The 25,144-nt window shown below is 37.3% G+C and overlaps 1 protein-coding gene across 16 annotated transcripts in view; it reads left to right on the top strand.

Moving 5' to 3' along the window:
- The window catches only part of atxn1 (ataxin 1), a 346,870-nt gene that overhangs the window by 230,826 nt on the left and 90,900 nt on the right, over positions 1 to 25,144 (top strand). For 14 of the 16 annotated variants that reach the window (XM_062980695.1, XM_016992935.2, XM_016992934.2 and 11 more), the window contains one exon: positions 14,733 to 14,824. The exons of 1 other annotated variant lie outside the window; for it this stretch is intronic. The gene's annotated coding sequence lies outside the window, so the exon portion shown is untranslated. Of the gene's footprint in view, positions 1 to 14,732; positions 14,825 to 23,483; positions 23,638 to 25,144 lie in introns of all 16 variants that reach the window. One more of the 16 variants, XM_062980691.1, reaches the window with a different exon arrangement.

The following is a 25,144-nucleotide window of genomic DNA, read 5'->3' as shown; positions in this document are numbered from 1 at the left end:
GAAATATAGACGTAGTGTTTACCAAGTATGCCATGTTTTGCGTGAAAAAAAAAATCCTGATTTTTGCACAAGGCCTGTTTTGTTAGGAAACCACTCCCTTCTCTTGCGCTGTTCAGACTGGCTGCTAATTGCCTCTTGGTTGATGACATTTTCCGTGCATTGCCACATTGTGCCGGGATTGTTACATTTTAATGCTGTTAATTGTTTGCCGATCCTTGACTTGTAACCCATGCCAACTGTGGCAGAGTGGTAAGTGAAGAGCCTTCTGCATTAAGAAAGCCCTCATTGTTCCCTAATTAAAAATGTCTGAATCCGAGGATTTTACATTGATGCAGTCTAGGTAGTGCTAACACTACTATCCATGACCCTCTTTTTCGAGGGGACCTAACCACTCATAATATCATTGTATTGTAATTGTAAACTATTGTAATTTCAAAACAAAAGGAAACACTTGATCCTTACAAAGTTCGAAAAAGCCTTCTTTGCATTGACTAAATTTTGTTTTGGAGAGAACTATTTATTTGAAAAATTAGGCATCGTCCTTTTTACTAAATGTCTGATTTCATTCTTTCATTTACATAGTCAGTTTGTTGTTTCCAAGTGGAAGTACCTAGAGTTATCTTAACCACATATACCTCATCTACACCAACTGATTAATCTGGGGCCAGGCCAGAGAACAAATGAAATCATATTAGCAGTAGGTCATAGTATAGCTGGTCCTGAACCATATTGTCTGTGACTGAGTGGGAGCAGTGATGACAGCAACATGGGCTAAATCTCTCCCCCTTTCGCTCCCCTGATGAATGCAGGAAAGGGAGATTTCCATTGTCCAAACAGTGCCCTGTTTGAACAATGGAATGGTCCAAAATTGACTTGATCTTGCTGTCCTCACTGTGCCAAAGTTATGGGGTTATTGAGTTTCAGGCAACCTCCAGAGCATCCCCTAATTTTTCTTAACATGTGACTAAACTGGACTAATGTAGTTTAACTGCATACCTACCAGAAGTTTAATGTAGTGAGTGTGTGTTATTAGGACCATGTAAAAAGTTCCTTAAACTTAATCTTAAAGAGTCTGGTATCCTGTGAAGCAAGAAGTTGAGCAACCCTGGCAGAGCCAGCCAACCACATGTTATGGAATCCTTGCCATGGAGAGGGGACAGGGGCACTATCAGGGAAAGGATATGGCTTGTTGGTAAATTGGTTAGACAGAACTAGTAAGAAATAGAAATAGAGCCAGGTAGAAATAGAAACAGGCAGATAAGAGTGGTTGTTATCTTGAGAACATGAATTGGACCGGGCGATTTAGGAGGAGGGGAGTGAATTCACTGATTAACAGACCTACTTGTTCAGAGTAGTAGTTTCCTTTCTGTTCTGGTACCCCAGTTCTGAAATTCCATTCTTTGGTGTCAGCTTAATTTTTTTATCAGAGCAAAGCTACCGTATATACTCGAGTATAAGCCGACCCGAATATAAGCCGAGGCACCTAATTTTACCACAAAAAACTGGGATAACTTATTGACTCGAGTATAAGCCGAGGGTGGGAAATGCAACAGCTACTGGTAAATTTCAAAATAAAAATAGATACCAATAACATTATATTAATCGAGGCATCAGTAGGTTAAATGTTTTTGAATATTTACTGTATTTCAAAGAAAAACAATAAACTAGCTCTATAAGTGGAAAATTGGGCGCAACAAAAACAATATGGTATCAACAATAACTTAATAATAATAATAATAATAATAATAATAATAATAATAATAATACTTCATTTGTACCCCGCCCTATCTATCTCCCCATGGGGACTCACACCAGCTTCCAACATAGTAATAGGCAAACATTCAATGCTTATATAAACAATGCAGAGCTAGATATAGATCTATAATTATAGATACTAATTTCACATATGCATTTCCCCTGAAATGTTTGCTAATCCTCTCACTCTCTCTCTCTGTGTTTCCCCTACAATATTTGCAATATATTCATATGTATCTAGACATGTCTATATATATTTGTGTGTTCATTTCCCTCTTGTAATATTTGCAAGCCCTATATATAGGTAGGTAAGAATATATTCATATCTATCCAGACATCTCTCTTTATATAGATAATTATATCTTTATAGGATTTGCAGAGATTTGCAAACATATGAGGGGAAATTCATATATAAAAACAATGTATATGTATGGCTACAGATAACACAGGTACATGAATCTATATGTATATATGATTGCAAAGACCTGCAAACATATGAGGGGAAATTCATATATAAAATTAATGTAGATAGATAGATAGAGATATATAGGTACATAAGGATTGCAAAAGCTTGCAAGGGGTTAATGCCTATATATCTTTAACAAATATTTCAGGGGGAAATGCTTTCATAAGATTAATGAATATATATTTTTCTTCTTCCTGACTTGCAAGAGCGTCTTTCCCTTTTCAAAACATTCCCTTGATTAAGAGCGAGGGAGGCTTTGCAAAAGAAAACACACTGATAAGGGAAGGTAAGAGAGAAATATATCATATATTGCAAGCAATAGCCTGCAGGCTCCATTGCCGGTCTTGACCCCATTATAAGCTGAGGAAGGCTTTTTCAGCTTAAAAAAAGGGCTGAAAATTCAGCTTATCTTCGAGTATATACGGTACTTTGTTTTCCAAGTTGCTAAAACAATCTGTTTCAAGCCTATTTTATTTGTTGCCCGATTTTTGTGTTTTGCTGATTTGCTGCTTTGCTGTTTTCATTGTTTTTGTTTTTATTTGGGGAGATGTGCTTTGAAGATTTTATTTTTAAAACAGGCATATGAATAATATAAGTAAATAAACTGTATTCCCACCCCCACCCCCATATGGCACTTCTGTGAGAAAGACAAATTAATAAATTTGAACAATGATCTGAAGAATATCACTTAAACTTTCTGTACCACTGTGTTCAGTGGTAAATGTTCGTTAATGCAGTATGTTCTGTACTACAGTACTTAGAAACCTTTCTAAAATTTGTAGTTTTGGTTGGAGATGAATTTACACTTGGATATAATTCCCCATGTGCTGTTTTTTTCACTTGCAAATGGATGTGAATATGAACAGGTGGTTTAGCACAATTATTGAAAATGAAGTATTCTTTGTCTATGGGGGAGGGAGAGCCTCCCAGTGTAAAATATGTTTATGGTAGAAAATCAGAAGCGAGAAAATGTTGCTTTTTGTTTCTTTAGAAGCAGGTGTTTCTGTTGTCCTCATAAAATGCATTACATTTAAATTCTAGTGATTTCAGTGTTTTGTTAAAATATCTATTTTATCCCATATGATCTATGGTGACCTCATGTATAAGTCAAGGGCAGGGTTTGGGGCTGATATTATGGATTTTGATATCATCTCTGAATAAGTTGAGGATCAATCTGCAGAAAAGGGAAAAAACCAAAGTTGCGTCATGGAGCAATTGTTCCTGACTGTTGCCCTTTTTTCCCCAGCCAGGCATTCAAAAAGGCCAGAAGTGGCACCGAGACAGAGATAATAGAGGGTTTCAGTCCTTTTTTAAAGTTGTCCCAGGATGAATTAAACTCTCCTAGAGAAGGAGATAGTCCTCTCCCTCTCCCCCCCCCCCCCCCTCTCTGTATATACAGCGTTCTCTCACTACTTCGCAGTTCACTTTTTGCGGATTCGCTGTTTTGCGGTTTTTCAATAAACTCTAAAGACTATTATAAATCATAAAAATTACATTTTAAAGCCTAAGGAAGTGAGGAACGAGAAATCAAAGGGAGAGAAAAGGAGCCCAAGAGGCAACGGGAGGAGAAGGAGGTGATTTATCAACACACGAGTGGTTGATAAAGACTTAAAATAGTGTATAACTACTAAAATAATGTATAAATATTAAAATAAATATAGTGTCCCTACTTCGCGGATTTTCACTTATTGCGGGTGGTCCTGGAACCTAACCCCAGAGATAAGTGAGGGAACACTGTATATATGTGTGTGTGTGTGTGTGTGTGTGTGTGTGTGTGTATGATAAGATACAATACCTACATTGTGGATACGTCAGCCTAGGTTTTGGCGGTCAATTTTTGGATTACAATTTTTAGACTTATACATGAGTATATACAGTAAATAGAATAGGCTGGATTTTTCCCCTATATAGGCAAGGGGTAGTTGTGGAAGAACTTAAGCATGTGACCATCTGTCTGAAGTAGTTCAACCCATCAAATAACATGTGAGTCGGTCTTTCTCATCTAAGGATCGAGTGGACTAAGCCTAGAGGGAACTCATGTTCCCTGCACTATGTGTTCTGTTCTGTGTTAATGAATTGCTTCAGTAGATGAACATCTGAAGTTCACAGCACTAAATGTTTGACAGATTGCCAGCTCCTGTGCTCACTGACAGTTGCTTGGAAAAATTATCAAAATTGTTTATCAAAGAATAAACCACAGAACCTTGGGTTATTAAAATACATGTATTTTAACCTGTTTTGCCTGATTTTTATTAATATCTTCCCTGTATTATTGACTTCATTGCTAAAGAAAATTGGCTTAAGGAAGTTCATGGAAATAAAGTTTCCCATCCCCTGTTTTCTCCTGGAGCACCCTGTGTTTTGCACAAGCTTCTCTGGAGAGTTAATGTGGGAAGAGGTGTGGTGGAGAGGGAGAGATAGGAGGAGGGTTGGGAAATGCACGCTTCCTTCCTTGAATTTCCGTAAGTTAATTTTACTTAGGATTCAAGCCAATGTTAGTTTCCTACTTGTGTAATATTTAATGTTCTCCCCATCTCCCTACTCTCTCTCTTTCATACACATACCATCACTAAAAGTGGTAATTAACAACAACAACAACAACCACCTTATATCCATTTCCCCGAAGGGACTCGGGGCAGCTTACATGGCGGCCAAGCCCAGTAGAACAAAAATTAAAATATATCACCATAAAATACATTTGCATTACAAAACATTGAACACATAAAAACAAATTAAATAATAAACATGAACTCAACTGATAACCCAGTAGCCAAGCACAGTGGGCGTGAGAAATTAGGGGCAAAATGGCCACTGTGTTTAATGTATTTAACAGTATAATGTGCCCTCAGTACACCTGAGGTTTGATTCCAGGATCCCCATGGAGGCAGAAATCAGTGGATGCTCAAGTCTTGTTATATATGGCATAGTAAAATAATGTATTTTATATAAAATTATAAAGTCAAAGTTTTTTGAATTTTTTTTAAAAAATACTTATTTTTAAGACATGGGTGGTGGAATTTGTGGCTATAGAATCTGTGGATATGGAGGGCCGATTCTATTTCATGAGTTCTCTGAAATACTTAATGGTTTTGGAAAAGGAAACTGACTTAGTTAAGAATTGCATTACACACAGTTGGTGCTGCTGATTCTGAAAGTGTGTATCCAATTCAGAACAGTGATGCCATCAGGACATCATTTTGGTCAATATAAGAGTTCAAATGTAGAAAAATGACAAATCAACAAACTAGTAGGCAAAGCTGAGGATGGGAAGGAGGACTATATGTCAAAATATACAGTGCAAGTCACTATATCTCAAAAGTCAAGTCCTAGAAAAAGTAGTATGTATGGCTTGGCAATCTATTTTTTATAATTGAAAAAGCAGAAGGGGAGAAATGAAGAGGAACAACAGGATATAGAATATGATTATGGAGTAGGTACATATATTAATATGAGATGAATATACACTCTAAAGATATTTATCTGGAATTACCATCTGTATAAAACGGTAAAGGTTTTCCCTTACATTAAGTTTAGTCGTTTCCGACTCTGGGGGTTGGTGCTCATCTCCATTTTCAAGCTGAAGAGCCAGCGTTGTCCTTAGATGCCTCCAAGGTCATGTGGCCGGCATGACTGCATGAACTGCCATTACCTTCCCACCAGAGTGGTACTTATCGATCTACTCAAATTTGCCAGTTTTCGAACGACTAGGTTGGCAGAAGCTGGGGCTAACAGAGGGAGCTCACCCTGCTCCCTGGATTCGAACCACTGACCTTTTGGTCAGCAAGTTCAGCAGCTCAGCGGTTTAACCCGCTGCGCCATTGGGAGCACAATCTGTATAATGTGTATTAATGTCTAGCCAAAGCAGTAAGGTGTTCTGACCATTGATCAATGGGTGGTGTCTTTCAAACTTAGGAGTATTACTATTTTAGCTACACTAAGAACGCAAAGGATCCAAACACTTTAGCTACCAGAGTGTGGTGGAGGCTCCTTCTTTGGGGGCTTTTAAGCAGAGGCTGGATGGCCATCTGTTGGGGGTTCTTTGAATGCGATTTCCTGCTTCTTGGCAGTGGGTTGGACTGGATGGCCTATGAGGTCTCGTCCAACTCTATGATTCTATGATTCTACCACTAAAGTTTCAGGAATATAATCTTAAAATGCCTATAAGTCTATTAGAAAAACAGATTTTCTAATGAAAAATTAGTATTTAGCAAAATGTTCAGCTAGAATGTGACCACTAGATACACCTACATCGTTTACTACTAGAAGTATGATCTATATTATGTGAGTCACATTTAGCCACATTTAGCAGAAATGACCAGTGTCTTGCTTTAAAAATATAGTGCTGCTTGGTGTGACTGAGTTATCAAATTTTGCATAATCAAACATAGTTTTAAGTCTAAAGTGATTTAGATATTGAAGTCATGGCAGTTTTCCAGTGGTTGATTTGTCAGTGTCAGGACAATTTAAGACTTTGTTGCACTCAATTGTAACTGCATTGATATAAATTTAGTGCTTTTCAATGAACAAGTTTGCTTTGCCAGTTTACATAATTTGGCAACAAGTTAGAGATTCCCTATCCTGGCTGTGCAGTTCTAATCCCTGTGTCAGCAAAAAATGTGTTCATTTTCCTTTCTGCCGCTGCTTCTGATAATAATCGCATAGTAAATGTCTATGAGGTATACATAAGCAGTTTCAGATTGGGAAAAGGGCAAGTTGGTGATGATAATCATTGTCATCATCAACATCACTACCACCCCTGTCTTTTTTCCAATCTGGAACAAGTTATGTATATGTCATATATTTTATGATACACTGTGCATTTCTTCATATGGCTCATTGCTCAATTGCCATGGAAAAGGAAAAAAATCTTTCTACAGCAGCTGTAAAACCAGGATTTCTTCTGTCAATAGTCTGCAGAGGTGGAAAAAGTGTTGCATTACTGATGTTACCCTTCATGGAGGGCAGCAAGAGTGGCAGTGAGAATGAGATGTTAGCATACTTGTCTTAATTCTATACCCATATATGTTGATTTCTCACAGAAGAAGAACATCTGAACCTAGTTTCTACATTTCAGGTAAAATAATTGTTGTTTTGAACTTACATGATACTTTTTTCTAATGTTCTCCATCATGCAGAGAACCTAAAAAGCTGGAAAACAGTTCTTGCTTCAGACAGACCCCTCCCAACTTGCAGAAGATATGATTGGCAGTGAGAAGCATGGCACTATTGTCCTCATCCTGTAACAAGTTCAGTTTTAACAGCAGTAGAATGCCATAAATATTTTTAGTGTAACAGCAGAATTGAGGTTCTATGTTTAATGCAGCCTTGGCCTAGTTGGCAGAAATGTAGGTGCTGGTCAGCAATAGATGATGCTCTCCTACACTGACCAAAACTTGGAAGAAGCAGCAGCCTCAACAAAAAATGTTGGGACCAGGAGAAGATGAGTGAAAGGTGGAGTATTTAAAAGATAACGAAAAACAGGGAAGAGATGGATGTAAGGACATTTAAGGAGCAAAGTGTCAGGAGTCAGGACCAAAAAGAGGAGAAGCTCTAACATCCAGGGAGAATGTTGACAAGGTGAGGATGAAGCAACAGAAGGACCGAAGAGGGGACAACCACAGGAAAGGAAGGCTACAAAATGAAGGAAAAGAAGGAAAATATTTGCAGTATAAAAAGAGGAACAGAACTTTTCAAGGGGATCAGGAAGCTGGGCTGGGACCAACCTCCAGGCCAACAGGCCTTGTACTCTCAGACCTCATAACAATGTCCTCCAACTAGCCAGAAAAGGAGTCTCTAAGAGCCACAGGAGGAGTTCGTTTCCACTGGGCACATATTTTGTGGCTAGTCAAAAATCATCTGTGCAGTTCCCCAACATAGAAAGGGGTGAGGGTGGGTAGACGGGAGACTTAGGTTGGGAAAAGCACAAACTAAAGGAGCTAGAAAATAGAGCAATGAAACCACAGTTTGTATGATTTGTTCAGGTGATAATTCATTATCCTGGCAATGGTGGGAGCTTACTTGTGACTTAAGTACACTTATGAATAAAGAAAATCCATAGTAGCTATATGTAAATATCACATAGTACCTATGTGCTACCTTCCTGTGGGTTATCAAGGACTGGAATAAAATAAGGTATAAGCAAGCCGTAAGTGATACATGCTTTTGTTTACCATGTGAGGGGCTGTGTGGAGGGGGAGGCACTCAGAGCTCCTCAGGGAGCAACAGACCCATTATGCCTTAAATATGTGTTAGAAATATTCATGTTATCACATTCTTTCCCTGCATAAGTTTTTTCTTTTAGTTTTCAGATGTATCCCTAAAAGAGACCTACCCACTGGATTCTGGCACTGCTTGATTTGTGTAGGGCTGTACTAGTGTGTGCAGTACAAATTTAAAAAATTGGGTTTTTTTTCAAACTTATCTCAAACAAAAATGGTACATTAACTTAGATACCATTGACTAACTTATATTTGCCTAGAGTAGAAATTTTAATCATTTCTACAATGAGCACCATGAGTTTAGTAACAGAATGTGGAAATACATGTAGCGATTATCTGTTGAAGTGCTAGAGGAAAACACCTTTTGAAGTAGATTGGATAATAAGGTGCTAAAGCCAACTGTGAATTTTATTACTTCTTTTTCCTGTATGAATCTAGTGTTTAAATTCAGGGCCTTGACTGATGGGTGTGGTTTCTAGTAGAGAATACTCTACACAGAGCAGTCATTGTTCAGTTCATGTTGTTGCATGTAGTAAATTCCCAAGAGATTTTTTTTAAAATGTTGTTCATACTTTGCTTTCAAGTTGAGCTAAAATACATGTACTTCTTCAGCCAGGCTGAAAGCATGTTTATTCTTCATGGCACCAAATTATTTAAGTTACTATATTATGATACTACATGACAATAAATAATCAGCTTTTTGAAAAACCTTGTAAATTCCATTTCTTTTGAAATCAATGGGATTAGATTAGGAGTAACTGCAACTGCAACTTGTAAATTCCATTTCTTTTGAAATCAATGGGATTAGATTAGGAGTAACTGCAACTGGGTAATAAAAAAATTCTTTTTATATTTAATTGATTTTGGTTCCAGCTTGGTTTTAGCTATCCTTTTATTTTTAGAAGGAAAAAAACAATAACCTGCTTTAGGCAATGCTTATTAATCTAATAAGCTTCCCTATAAATATCTGAAATACCATTCTACAAGAATGTTGTTTCTGTACTTTCTGGCATTATGCTTTCTTTGACATAACCAGTATAAGATTCATCTTTTGTTAAAGTCTTAGAAGTGGGATGACTGGAGGATTCAGAGAGAGAATTCAATGGAATAGGACAGGAACAGTCTCTCATATTGCATTATAACCTAATGTGAGTGGTTTCCCTCTTGATGTTGCTGCCTTCTTGAAGAGGTCTTTCTTTGTTTAAGCAATCTCATTTTCACAATAGTGTTTGGGTTTGCGGTTCTTTTTTGGGTTTGTTTGTGTTGTTTTTTTTTTGCAATTCTCTCTGCTTCTGACCTTCTCCATATCCTGAGAAGGATGAAAGTCCCAAAATACGGAGGATAAAATGTCAGGTTTTTTGTGAGTATTGAAAATAGTAAGAGTTTCTTTATAGTATGAGTAGACCCGCTTGAGGAAATTGTGGCCTAAGAGCAGCTGAAAATCTTGTGCCAGCAGTATTTTTTTGTCATCCATTCTGAAGCTTATGGTGTGTGTGCTTGATATCCACTGGAGTTTGCTTCCAGGACCCCCAATGGATACAAAAAGTTATGATTCCTCAAGCCCCATTATACTGTATATAATGGCATAGTAAAAAAGGAGTCGCTTATATAAAACAGCAAAATCAAGGTTTGCTTTTTGGATTAAAAAAAAATCAAACTGTAGATGGGTTAAATCCGTGGATACAGAATCCATGGATACAGAAGGCCAATTGTATATGACAGACATGAAAACAGACCGAGAATAGAAGCACTCATGTATTTCACCAGTTCAGTAGTAAAGGAAATGTTCTTTGCATGCACATACATGCTTAGAGCAGAAGATATGATAACGTTGGGGTGAAGGATGAAGATGAAGCACTTTTGTTTGCAGCACAATATGAGTTTTTGTCCGTCTCGTCTCTGTCCTTCTCTTCTACCTCATTCTCTCTTTTGTTTTGAACATGATGGCTTCTTTATACGGAATACCTGCTCTGCAGCTATAGTCACTCCAAGCAGCCTGACAACTGTCTTTCCTGGTCATATACTAGCAGCAAGCCACCAGCTGAGCATCCTTGCCAAGTGGAAGGCAAGTTAAATGCTGCTAGCCCACTTCTGAGGAGAAAGTTTTGCTTCTGTGTGTGTGTCTATGTAGAATTCACCATGAAAGTTCATTTTTATTGCATATTTATGGAAAATGAGAGATCTTTTAAAAATTATATTGCTAAAACAATAAAACTCCCTTGGGCAAAAGCACATTATGGAACCGAACTGACAGAGCCTATTATCTAGCCTGGCAGAAAGTCTGCATTTCTTTTATTTATTTTCTTAAAGTGCTAAATACTGTGAGTAGGAGGGTGCAAAAATGGCCTGTTTTTAATTCAAATTTTAGAATTCTTCACAGATTGGACTTTTGATATTATAATAATAGCTGGCAGTGTCAAGAAAAAGTTTTGACTCCCGCACTGAAGAAGGAACTTGATTAAAGTGCAGCCTTGCACAGAGCATTCTTGCATCTCATTCAAAGCAGTAGGACTCATTATGGGAACAGAAATGTAGCTTTGGAATAGTGTCAGCTTGCCTTTTCCATTTCCTTTCAGTCTCATTTGTGTGGTTCCCTACACTGGGCTTGTTTCTGCTGATCTCCCCTTCATGATAATTTGTTGTGGTGTGCTTTCAAGTCATTTCCAGCCTATGACAACCCTATCACAGGGTTTTCTTGCCAAGATTTGTTCAGCCATTAACTTCTTCTGAGGCTGAGAGACTTGCACAATGTCACCCAATGAGTTTCATGGCCGAGTAGGAACTCAAACTTGGGTCTCCAGAGTTGTAGTTCAGTGCTCAGACTACTGCACCACATCGGCTAGTAGTAGCGCTACTGTAAAGGAAAGACAACAGTTGTGGCATATCTGCACATATTGTTAGCAGGTAGAAATAAACACCTGCACGGACCGTCTCTCTACAGCCCTTTCTACACTGCCATATAACCCAGATTATCAAATCAGATAATTCAGATTATCTGCTTTGAACTGGATTATATGGTTCTACACTGCTATATAATCCAGTTCAAAGCAGATAATCTGGATTTTGTATGGCAGTGTAGAAGGAGTCTATATCTCACTTTATTGTGAAGCACCAAGTGACCTCTATTTTGAGGATTCCACCAAATGGAAGGGCAACACAGTTGCAGACATGATTTTGGCATCATAAAATATTGAGTGGATGAAATCCGTGATCTTAGCAAGATAATGTTTTAATTATAGTCACTAAGTGATCAGTGCACCAACAATGTTAAGAATAAGAGAATGGCTCCCTAGCCATAGTGTAACATGGAGTTAGGTATACATCAGCCAAAATAAGAAGACTAAGGGTGCATCTGTACTATAGAATTAATGCAGTTTGGTATGGTCTTTAGCTTTTTCTGCCACAGTGCAGAAACTATAGCTCCCGTGATTCCATAGAATTACGCAATGGCAGTTAAATGCTGTCAAACTGCATTCATCCTACAGTGTAGATCACCTTCAGTAAGCTTAACTTTCTGTTTGATTGTAGTTCCTGTGTGACCTTGTCTTTCAGTAGTGAGTTCTGTTGTGTAAATACTTATAGGTTTCATATGAAGTCTAAGCCAGTAAAAATCAGGATATAATTTGGCTTTATGTTATGTGTGATGTTGAGTGGATTCCCAAGTTTCTGCATATTTTGTGAAATATACAATAAGAGATAAACAGCATGTATATCTTAGAACAAAAATTAGTGATTTGCAAACCCTTGAATTTGTTCTGGAGAAGACATAAAATGTATTTCTGCCTCATGTAGTTTTATAAACTGGTTGAAAACTATTTAAAATGACTCATTCACATAATTGAATGACATACACTTGAAAAGGCTTAGTTGCGCTTCATCCCAGTCGGCAGAACATGAGTGAACCTGTAGAAGGCTTATTTCATGTGAAAAGGAAGTGAAGTAGTGTTTAAAAGTGAATGAAGGATTAGTGATGGAATAATATGAATAATGAAATGGGAACATCATTGCTGGCACTTACAACAGCCTTTTTATTAACACTACAGTAGTTGGTTTAGAAAGATGAAATTACAGAGCACTTCATAGGACAGCAAGAGAAGACATGGTACAAATACCAGGAGAATGCAGCACACTCTTATGCACAAGCCTCTAGCTTTCAGATCAAACATAGGAGATCCTGTGAATTTTAAATGAGTAGCTTGCAAAAGCACCAAGACAGTATTTTTTTTTCTAAACTGCCTAGTACATTACAGCTTCTCATAATGTAGTTTGAAGTGTGTTATATTGCTGTTGGGAAAGTGTTATGCTAAAAGAGGGCTGGGGAAATGCAGTCACTTTTGAATGTGGTAGAGTTTCGTTTTTGTTACAATACAGAAAATACCCGAGGCTCATCCTGCTCAGCAGCTAGTTTTCCAACTGAATCAATTTGGGAATCAGCTTGACACTTCCTCGGCAACTCATTTACATATGGAATGGGGGGAAATGAGGAATCAGGGAGTGTTTTTCAGAGGAAGTTGTTTTTTTAGTAACTACACTGGGATAAATATTTTACAAAGTGCAGAATACTGATACCTTAAGTAGGTCAGTGTGATGTAGTGGTTTGAGTCTTGGCTAATAGTAGTATAGTAGTAGTAGTAGTAGTAGTAGTAGTAATCCAACCTTGATGTTACCAGCATTACTATCTTTAAGTCCTTCGATTCTAGGAAGGGGTGCAGCTGCCATATTAGTCAAAACTGAAAGCTAACATTCCTGACCGTCATAACTACCTGGGCTGACATTTGGCAAGACAGATCCAGGAGCACTTCCAAGCTGTGAACACAGTCTTTTAGGGGGAGTGTAACTCCATCTAGAATTTATTGACACACCTCCACCCCCAGGTTAGGAACCTTCATGGCAAACACCTTTGTGCTGTCTGGATTCAGTTTCAATTTGTTTTCCTTCATCCAGCCCATTACTTCCTCCAGGCATTCAGAGGAGAAGATATGCTATCCTTAGCTGAGGCTGTTTTTGAAGGCATGGATAAATATATTTGGATGTCATCAGCTCCACCTCATGCGTCTGGACGATCTCTCCCAGTGGTTTCATGTAAATGTTAAAAACATTGGGGATAGAATGGCTCCTAATGGGATGCCATATAACAGCTCCTTTTCTGAGGAACAGCTATCTCCAAGCACCACCATCTGGAACCTGCTTGAGAGGTACCCCATGATAAGGAACCATTTCGGTCTGAAGAAACTTGACAGGAAAACCAAGTATAGTCCACCTCCACCCTACCCAAACATTTGCCAGCTTCTCTCTAGGTATTTCTAAGCCCTCCAGCACAACTCTATGGCCCAAGTCCATGAAAAGTCACACTGGAGATTCCTATAGAGAACACTTTTCTCTGGCATTTGTAGGTCTCCCAGTAGAAGATACTTCAGGTAGTAGTTGACTAATGGTTCTCCTGGGGACTGGGTGGCAGATTCATCATGCCCAATTGTAGTTAGGGGAACATATCCTCTTCCTGTTGAATTTAAAATCTTCAGAATTGGTCTCTTCATCTATGCCATCTAGGCTACAAATCTATAAAGCTGTCCTTGGAGAGAACAGCACCAATGGGGCATGATGATCTATGAAAAACCAAGCAAACCAGGGTCAGAAAGAAAAATGCCCTTAAAGCATATGCTGTATATTAGAGAGTAAAACTGGGAATCTGTGGGCATACTAAATGTTCCTTAATTTCTGGTACATTTTAAACGATTTATAAATATTTTTCTTAGTAGTTAACTCTTATTGATAGCAACCTGGAATTTTTCACAGCACTGCAAAATCATACTGTATACACAGTACTTGTAAATGTAGCGTACCATGCTGACTTATAATGTATTCTAAATAATATTTCTGACAATGCAACAGTTTATATGTGGGTGGACCATGAACTTTTGCTTTTTTTAAAAAAAAAATAACAGTTATAAGGAGAGGATAAAGCACTTTCCTTTTGGATTTCTTTGCTCTATATAATTATGTGTGTTTAGCATGTACATGGTAACAAAGACACCTAAAGGATTTCTCTAGACATCTGTGACTATTCTTTTTCTAACTTACATTTTGGGGGGGGGGGGGAATCTATGAAGCCTCTGCAATAACTAAACTGAAGAGCAGAGTTCAGAGAACATTTTGGATTGGGATCTTCTTTCATATTTACCTTTGGTCCATTAAGCTTTATAAAATTGAAACTTCACTGTGACATTTCACCATATATTTTATCTCTTTGTGCTATTTTAATTAAAGATAGCTTATTTTATTTTATTTGAAAGAGAGCACCACTGAAGGCCTGTGAGCAATCCAGCAACATCTGCAAATTCTTCAAGGTGAAATCTGAAAGACCTAACAGACGACAGTGAATGTTGTGAGTAAACCACCCAATAATTACTATTGAACACTTCCCTTGTAAATGCCATCTTCATTAAGCAGGATTTTAAAAGGGTTTGCTTTATGGACACCAACAATCCAAATTAACAATGCCTCTTGACTTTTAACTACGGGAAGAGGTAATGTTCTCAAATGTCCCTTACATTCTGTATGGGATTTTTTTCCCTTTCAGCAATCTCTTAATATTAGGAAAAATATTTCCAGAGACCACTTTTTCTCCATAAGAATAGTTGAGATAATCTCTCAGCTCAACTTTCTGAACATTCACAAAATAGATACCTGAAAAATTGCTACATGTTCTGTCATTCCTATTGACTTCATTTGAACCCACTAGAATAACTTAAAATGAAAATGTAACTGAAATTTGATTAAGATGAATTGTAACACAAGACTATGGTTGTGAACACACAAGCTTGGGAGTACATTCATTTAACTAAGGGTCCTTCCACACTGCCCTTTTATCCTAGATTATCTGTTTATCCCAAGTTATTTGGCATTGAGGACTCATATATTTCAGTTTAAAGCAGATAATCTGGGATCAGATCTTGGGATAAAGCACTGTGTGGAAGAGCCCTCAGTATGATTTACTTCTGCTTAAACATACAAAAGACTTAATTCTAAAGCTGTTTTCCTAGACACACCTATTGAGAAACAAGAACAAATAAATGCAGTACAGATAATAGAAAACTGGTAGGAAGCTGGTAGGAAAGAGACAGTCTGCTTAGTTAAGGGTGAGGGGATGTCTAGTTCAGATAGATTTACATTATATTCAAGAAAAATTATTCCGCGGATGTTACCATTTAACTGTAATTTAAAAGCCTAGATTAAAAACATTTCCACAGTGACTTGAAAAAGTGTCATCTGTGATTTTACACTCTATCCCCTTGTCATGCCCCCCCCCCCCCCCCCCCCCCCGCCTTTTGTGGTCTTTATTTCACTGGGATTCCAAATGTCTACAGTTTTCTGAAGCCTCTTTCTGAAATAGAATAGAATAACTTTATTGGCATTGTACATTGTACAATGAAATTAAATTATTTCCCCAGCACACATCATAAACAGTACACACATCCCTCCTCATTCCCACCCCACTGCACGCCACATCAATGCAAAGCCATGTAGTTCAGTGTAGTTACAGCTCTAGGATAAAAGCTGTGTCTCAGTCTATTTGTCCTTCTCTATATGCAATTCTTCTTTGTTTAGTAACATTGATCCATTATCATGTATAGAAATAAGCTATTGTAACTGATAGGCTCAGAGGGGGTTAACACAATTTATCCTGCTATAACTACTATTTAGTTATTGGTTTGATTCTTCAAACCTCAGTATTGTAATTATCCAACTGGAAGGAATAATAAAAAGGAAATAACACTTTTTCAGACATTCAAGAGAAGTGTGAGTAAAAGGACTGAGAAATTTAACAGTCTCTTATTTCATTAATGAATGATTCAGTTAATAATTTAATACTGGATTTAAGGTAATGGTGACATCCCTATTTACTTCAAACAGTTAAATTAAAATATAAATCTAATTAAGTTTCCCCTTTTTGTTAGAGATTGTATAACTTAAATGACAATTTTATCAATTTTATCTAGCTAGTAAGACTTACTTCCAAGTGAATGTGAATATTCTGGATTGTAAATGCTTTATTTAAGCTTGTTGGATTTTAATATGTCTCTGAAACAGCAGATGACTGTGGCCTTCTTTTTCTTTAGGGTGGTGTCATTTCTTGTCAGTTTATATATAGATTTATCACTGCTATATAAATGCTTATCTATTTACATTTTACAACTTGTTGATTTTAAAAAGAACACACAATGTCCAAAAGTTCATTCAGCCTCAGAGTTTGGTCCTAGATGTTTGTATAATACTTAAAGGTAATTATAGTACTTTCTTAACTCATCAATCCATTTTTCTACTGACAAATTTGAAATTAATGATAGTGAAATGTTACTAATCTTTCCAAAGGAAAATCAGAAATTAAGAATTATGTTCAGAATATCTTTGTTCATTTCTGGGATGATAGTATTCATTTTTAAAATTTTCACTGGAAGCTTTTCTTTCCCTTTCTATACATAGCTGCATCATTTCACCAAGAGATACAACACAGTCACCAAATAATTAAAAAAAATAGAACCAGCTTTTTCTGTCCATCTGGAAATTATTTAAAAGGTGGCATAATTTCCCTTTTAACTTCTACTCTATCAATTCCCGTCTAGATGATAAGAAACTTATTTACTTATTATGTTTCATTAACATCCCAAACATATGTTAATGAGCAGTAAAACTTTATTTTTAAATATGTTTATAACATTGCCTTCATGGTTATCATCAGAATATTTATATCCCACTATAGTAGGAGATCTCAGGGCATCAGACAAGTAAAATCAGTTTAACTAATTAAAATATTTTAAAATAGTGTTAAAACAGTATGAAACTTAGAACAATATTTGACATTTCAATAGTTTTATTCACTTAATGTAAAGGGGCTTACAATAATTTCTGAAATAAAGCTAAAAACCAGATGATAAGAAAGTTAAAACACAATTAAATAAGCTATTATAGTCTGACATAATAGTTTGAGTGTTGGACTGTGATCCTGGATAAGTGATCTTGTTCCTTGCACACACTTTCAGTCTCAGAGGAAGGAAAAAACAAATCTCCTCTGAACAAATCTTGCCAAGGCCTCACAATAGGTTTGCTTTAGGATTGCCATATTTTTGAAACAATTTGAAGGTACACAACAACAAAGTATCATTACAGTGGGGCCTTGGTATCCAGTGGGGTTTGGTTCCAGGAACAATCCACCCCCATCACTATCAAAATTTGTGGATGCTGACGCCCCAGTGTATACAATGGTGTAATAAAATAGTGTCCCTTATGTAAAATGGCAACATCAAGGTTTGCTTTAGGGAATATTTTCAAGCAGTGGATGGCTAAATCTATGGATACATATGTAGTAGTGATGTGTGATTGAGATGGTGATGTGACAGGGAAGAAGCCTTTTATCCCACCGCTGCCACCAAATTGTAATAGAAGATGATAGATGATGATTGTGATGGTGTGAAAGCCAATTGTAAATGCTGTTTCCACTGCTGAGGGGATTTTTGAATCATTTAATCCCTCTAGATTGTATATATATCACCTTTATATGAGGGGAAGGATAACAGGGGGTGATCTTTATTTCAAGATCCCAGCCTCTGTATCGGTAGTTAGGGATTTCTGTGTTGTGGTTCCCTTTCTGAGGTAACCACGACTATTATTCTTCCCCAATTAGGTGATTTATTAAGGTAACTGCCACCAACATGAGGCTTTTGAATGATCACCGATGAAATTTGGCTCCACAGACGCAGATGAGATGAAATGAGTCAGTTGTTAACGAAGAACAACAAGTTTATTGCGTACAAAGCTTATGGTTGCAGGTTGATTGATTTACTTATGGAACTTTAAATAAACAAGTGGTTTAATAACTCTTATAACCACCACAACAGTAGTCTTTGGTGTAAATCCACTCTCACTCTCCTACTGATGATATAAATTGTAGCGAACTCTAACCTCAGCTGAGTTCCTTAGTGAACAATGTCCCAACAACAATAATAGCTTTTAATTTGATCTAATACCGATCAAATCCCTGATCACTAGTCTTTCCTCAACTAGAGATCTTAACTAGGGTCCCTTTAGTCTGCCCTGACTAAAGATTTTTTGGCCAGGCCTTTCTCCTCAGCCCTGAAAAGCCTCCAGCCACGCACACACACTCTCTCACTCTCTCCTTTCTCCTTTTAAAACTGCCCTTTTTTCCTTTTCTTGGCTCCGCCCACTTCTCCCTCTGATGAGCTAGTCAGCTTCATCTCCTTGGTAACCGCACTACTGTGGATTGAAACAATATGGCTTCTGTTTCAGCTACTGTGTCAACTGAACACAAATACATTCTCCAACAGTCAAAATTAAAACAATAACTATGACTTCTCCACACATAATATATGGATATGGATGTCTATACAATCATATAGAACACAGTATTGAAGAGAAAAATAAAGTACATATAAACACCAAAAAAGACTCCCTGCATCTTCTTAACTGGAAAAATCCTTGCTTCCTGCTGAAAGAAGAGCAGAGATTCAAGAAATTTCACAGCTCAGGAGCAACCATTGCAAAGGTTGTTTCTTGTGGTCTCAACATAATCTTAAAATGGTGGTGAGATTAAGAGAATGACGTTCCCTGATGATCTAAAGACCTGTGTGGGTTCATATTAAAAACGTGTTCCTTTAGATTTTTGGGGGAAAGCTGCTTTATCTTGCCTGGAAGCTTCCGGGAGTTAACAGTATGAAAAGTACCCTTTGCAGATTCTACGTAGGTCAGACTAAAAAAGACTTACCCAAGACTACTTAATGCATTTCCTAGCTCAGTACGTGTTCAAGTTTCCCACATCCAAATGTGGTGCTCTGTTGACTGTGGCTAGGCTTATTTCCATACTGAATGGGTCTGGAATTCTCAGAATTCTTTGGAAGAGTGGTTTAAACTGATATCAGTTGGTGGTGCAGATAGGGTCGTAACATTGGCATCTCTGGTACCAAATAGGTCATTGGAGCTACTCTGTTAGCAAATGTTTCTACAATCCACTAATACTGTTTCCTTAGGATTAGAGAGCTCTTGTTTCCTCATATGCATAATATTTCCCTAGAACTGCATGGCAACAATAATAAAATCCCAAAGAGAACATCTTTATGCAGTAACATAAAAATAATATGTTAATCAGCATTTTAGAGAGGAATTTTGAGTACAGGAAACACTTCTGTCTTGGTCCTTGAGAATGGCATGTTGTGGATCTCATGGGAGAACTGTCAACTTTTCTACCATGGCAGAATGAATGGAAAGTTTTGACATAGTTTAAAGTTTGGATTAGTCTGCTTCTAAACTTGTTTGCATCTGTTTACAGTTCACTTGATGTCTTCTTCTTGTCAGAAACTGCAGGCTGCTGAAAGTGAGAGACAGCCATATGTCTAATCTTTTGCAAGCAGTTCTGTTCCCTGTGCCTCCTCATAATTTTAGGCATGGGTCAGAAAGAGTAGGAATTGGAGTTATCTCAGTCTCTGAGAAGGCCATGCTTTCTTCTCAGGCATTATTCTCGTTTAAAAAAACACAGACAGCTTCTGCTTTCCTTTAAATAAGCATAGTTCTGTAGGCATATCAGGAGTCACTGGGAGGAACAGAACTCTGCCAAAATCATTAGTATTTAGCACCAAATGAATGATTACTCAGAATATCTTGTTTCCTGGTTTCTGTTTTGCGTCATGTGCTTCTAGCATAGAGCAGAAGTACACCAATTTTGAGTAGCAGGGTTCCTCAAGGCAACTCTTCTGAGCTTTTAAAATCATATTCTTACAAAAAATGACCTGGTTTGCTTGTTCTTTCCCCCCTTCCATCCAGGTAAAATAAGATAAAAGACAGAGAAGTTCAAAAGAAGATGATCCACCTATACTTTATAGTTTTTAGCAAAATTTTTGATTGTGTATATTGTAAAAAAATAAATAGGATTGCTCCTTAAGGGCACAACTTTTGATTGTCACAATTCATAGCCTTTACTCAGCACAAGAAATTGCCATGAGGACAGAATATAGAGAGACAAAATGACTTCCAAATGGTAAGGAGACCAAGATGAGTAGGCTTATGCCTTCTGTGGCTAGTTTAAATATGGAGTATTTTTTGCCATTTTCACTCAAAGCATGAGCTACTAAGAAAGCATATTTACTTTTGCAGATCTAAAGTCCCACTGAATCTTATTTTTAACTACATATGCATAGGTTGTAGACTTCCATTAAAAATTAGCTATGTTCTAATTTGCACCTGGGAAAGTATCCATGGGCGGCATTTTTCTGGCAAAACGGTGACATTTGATTGAACTATGACCAGGGCAATATTCCATTACCCATAGGATCCAGAATCCAGGTCTCAATAATTGGGAAATGTGGAAGATTGAATAGGGTGGTGGTGGTTCACTTTAATCACCAGTGAGTGGAACATTGTATTGCAAACTCTAGTCTGCATAAAATGTTTAGCTGCGAACATTTTAAGTGTGAGTCTCTTGGATATTTTAGCATAGGGCTTAGCCCAAGGAATTGTAATGGCTGTAGCAAGAAAACTTTTGGATAGGTTGCATGCAGTATCAGATAAAAGCTCTCTTTCCCAGCTTGCCATGTTGGGCTTCTATCCAAAAGAGATCAAGGTCATTGGTGTACTAGTGAGTCTATTGAATCCTGATAGAAGAAATACTATTCTGTTGAGAATAACATGCTCGCTCACATCCGTGTGCAGCCTTTACAATAGCTGACTGCAAACTATGTGCATAAGCCAGGGATGCCAGATGATCTCATGAACACTTGATGGTGTTGGCACTGTCTGTAGTTCTTCAGAATGAAGCTCATGTTTCTAGTTGTGTCAGGTATGGTGCTTGGAGTTACAGGTACTGATAATGTTTCAGAGAGATCTGATGGCATAGAGGTCAGCAGGGAAGCAAAGAAGAAGGAAACAGCTACCTTGATTGCTCTTTGTCAGTTAGCAAGTAAAAGCACAGAGGCAGGGTTGGTAATGTTAAGTGAAAGTTTTATTTTTGTTCTTTCAAACTGATTTTTTCATAATATTTTTCAAGAAATAAGAACAACATATCCCTCTGTTGCCAGTAAAGTTCACTGTAATCAGCCATTTTTCACACATTCTGGGACGTAATTCTGCATTCAATAAATAGTTGGAGCTTTACTTTTTTAGAAAACAAATTTCAGCATCTAGTATCAGGAAAATCACAACACAGCAGGAGCTGTTCCTGGCTCTCTTCTGACAGTTTGCTACATTTCATGAACATAGGAAAATCTCATGTTTTCACGACTAGGAAGCTAGTATTAGTTGTTATCAATATTATGTTTGTTGTCATACTTCTGTTTGCAACATGCCAAAACATAACTCAAAGCTCTGTCATCTTGTTGACTACTGTAACATCCTCTGTTCTATCCTCCTACTCTTGGGCAACTTCCAGTCAAGTTGAAATAAAACGATCCTTGATTCTTGCTTTCTTTACATCATCTCCATTCTTTCAGCTTGCTATTACTCATAATCAGAGGAATGGGGAAGGGGAGGTTTATGGAAATTTCTCAGCCTCTCAACATAGGAATTACAAGAAGATTATGCTGTCTTGTTTCAAAGCTGTAGAGTAACATGAATTCCCAGAAAGTGGGAAGCCTGTGGAAGTGGTGACCCTGTTGACTCTTGTTAAGCCTAAAGTGCCTTTTCATCTATCACACTTACATACATTTGTCTCTGATTCCACCTTCAACCTTACTTGAAGCATCCTGTTATTCATTTTATCCTCTGACCACTTCTGTGTTTCAACCAACTTCATACACTTGTGATATATAGAAATCGGTTTTCAGCGGATATACATAAAACGCCTTGATTCCCTTCCTTATACCCACATATTGTAGAGCAATCCAATTATAACAACCACCCACATCTCTAATTCTGTATTGTATTGTTCTGTGCTGCTCTGTGTGAGCTTGTACCGTTGTATCATTTGCCTTTTGGCTCAGCTTTAACTGTCTTAGCATAATTTTCCTGCTTTTCAAGGCTGCAATGTTTATTTGACAAAGGAACAATAACAGTGCTATTTGTGGCATTCACATTTTAAAAAGGATTTTAGTATATGTGAAGGAAGCTTGTGGTCTTGAAAGCTGTAGCTAATACAAAAAACAGAGCTAAATTCGATTAACAAGGAGAGCAATAAGGACTGGTTCAGGTTGAAGCAATATTAGGAACAACTTAATGTAAACATGGTTATATTTTTCTTAAGTAGGTTAATACAGTATAGTGTCAATATACAAGTGAGTAGGTTTTGCTTGATTAGTAGTATGCTTGCCCTCAACGTGAAGTCACCGTTTCACCCATTATCCAAGGGTCCTTGTGTATTATCCCATATATCTGTTCCCATTTAAACAGGACTAATTGATTTTGGACATACCAAATGGCACAGTGTGAATCAGGATTAACAAATTTCTTGGAGTGAAAAAATCCTTACTAACAGCATACTTAAGAAAAAGTTATTTAAGATAACAGTTGAAGTAACAATATTGTTGGGAAGGTTCCATGTAATTGTATTTTTCTAGAATTGCTACATCTTGGACTTTCAGATGTTTTTGAATGGCATCCCGCCACATTCTTCACCATTGGGCTTTGCTAGCTAGAGCTGATGGGAGTTGTAGACCAGTAACATCTAGAGGGATAATAATAATAATAAAAGAACTTTATTTATATACCGCCTTATCTCCCGGATGGGACTCAGGGCGGTTTACAGTCATAAAAACAACACAAACATTACATAACAACATAATAACACATTATTAAACAAAGTAAAATAATACAACAAAATTATAACAATAAATAACACTTACATGACCAGATCAAGGGGATGGGAACCATAAACCCAATATATTAAAATGTATCATTTTAGGCTAGGGAAATCTTGTGCAATATATTCAGGCCCAGAAATCGGCGGTATTCCAATGTAATTACTCAAAAACCTGCTGACACTACCAGGTCTTCAGTTCCTTATGGAAATTGGATAATGTAGGGGATTGCCTGATCTCTTTTGGCAGTGCATTCCAGAGCCGGGGGGCCACTGCCGAGAAGGCTCGTTCCCTCCTCCCCACCAGCCGCACTTGAGACGGTGGTGGGAGCACGAGAAGAGCCTCCCCGGATGATCTCAAGGTCCGCACTGGCTCATAGGAGGAGATGTGATCACGGAGATAGGTAGGTATGTACTTTATCTATCTCTAAGTATATGAAAATGAAACCAAATTAAAATATCACCTATTTCTGGAAATGTCAGTGTCTGTTTTTCCTTGAAAGCATCACTGCTTGTGACTGTAATGCATAGATTTCCAAATTGGCTTATGATTTCTGATGATGTACTTAGGGTTAGATTTTAAAACGTAAAGCTAAAACGTATATTTCAAGCTTTGTCTTAAGTGATACACATGAAATGTAGTTCAAAAAATATTACTAAAGGGTAAATGTTTCTCCTACCAGTTTGCACATTTGTTTGGATACTTTAGCTATTAGCTCATTTCATTTTCATGAGCTTGGTAGATGCAAAGCCACAGCTAGGTCACATTTTTCACTCTGAAATTGTTACATGCTGCAATTCCCACTGCATTCAGTGCCTCCCCAGCTATTTTGTAATAATTCCTGACAGTGATGTAAATAGCACTTTGAATCTCAGGAGAGAAGTTATTCTCCTGAGATGTAGCAGTATGACAGCCTGCTAAAATGAAGAGGAGTTGACAGATGTCTGGAAAGTACCTAGAACCGTGGGTCATCCTATGAACCTTCCCTCTTTGTGTTTTGCCCATCCTAGAATGGAACAGAACTTTAATAAGGATTTTGATGTCTGGGATCCTTATATTGCATTTGAATTCTGTCCCCCCACCCCCCTTTTCATCTTGGTCTCCTCTAATGTTTTTTTCTTGACATTTTTACAGTTGCCACAAAACACAGTGCTCCACCCTTTAGAAGAACTATCTTGGTTTATAGTCCTCTTTAATCCCTGGGCATTCTAATAAAATAGCCAGTGATCTTGTTCCTGGAGAATTTCCAGTTTCTTAAAGATCAGTCAGTTTTACTAAAACATGGGCTTTACTTTCAGTCTGTATTCCAGCCTTAGGCATACAGGATCATTTGAAAACATAGTAAATGCCACTTACAAATCGGATACTAATATGAAGAAAACTGCTTCTCATAAAATACTTAAATATGGTATATTTAAATACTTAATCAAAACACATTATTATTATGTGTTTCTCAAATTGTTACAAACAGTTCAGGAAAGTGAAAGAGTCTTGAGTTTTACTAAGATAGGACATGAGGTACTTAAATGCATACAGTTTTTGGGCAATCCTAAAGTAAGTGCTTAAGACAGAAAACAATGACCCTATTTCTTCAATTCTAAGAGGCACCCCACTCCATATGAACATTTCTAAAAATGGTATGTGTCTTACAATTGCAGGTGGTTTTCTTATACATAATAATGCTTTTTTCTGTTGGTGGTACTGAAATTAGTGTGTATCTTACAATTGATGGCATCTTAGAATCAAAGGAATAGGGTATGTATTGAAGCAAAAGTTTCCAAAAGAGGAAAATACATTTGATTCAAGACAATATGTGTGTATTTTTACAAACAGAATCTAATGCTACATGTTCACATGCTTAATAGTCATCATAATTTCTCCTTGTAGTTTAATCAACAGTATGTCTTGGC

Source organism: Anolis carolinensis, chromosome 4 (genome assembly GCF_035594765.1).
Source record: "Anolis carolinensis isolate JA03-04 chromosome 4, rAnoCar3.1.pri, whole genome shotgun sequence".
Classification (NCBI taxonomy): Eukaryota; Metazoa; Chordata; class Lepidosauria; order Squamata; family Dactyloidae; genus Anolis; species Anolis carolinensis.
The sequence above is the reverse complement of the archived record's forward strand: the minus strand, read 5'-3'. Positions and strand labels throughout refer to the sequence as shown.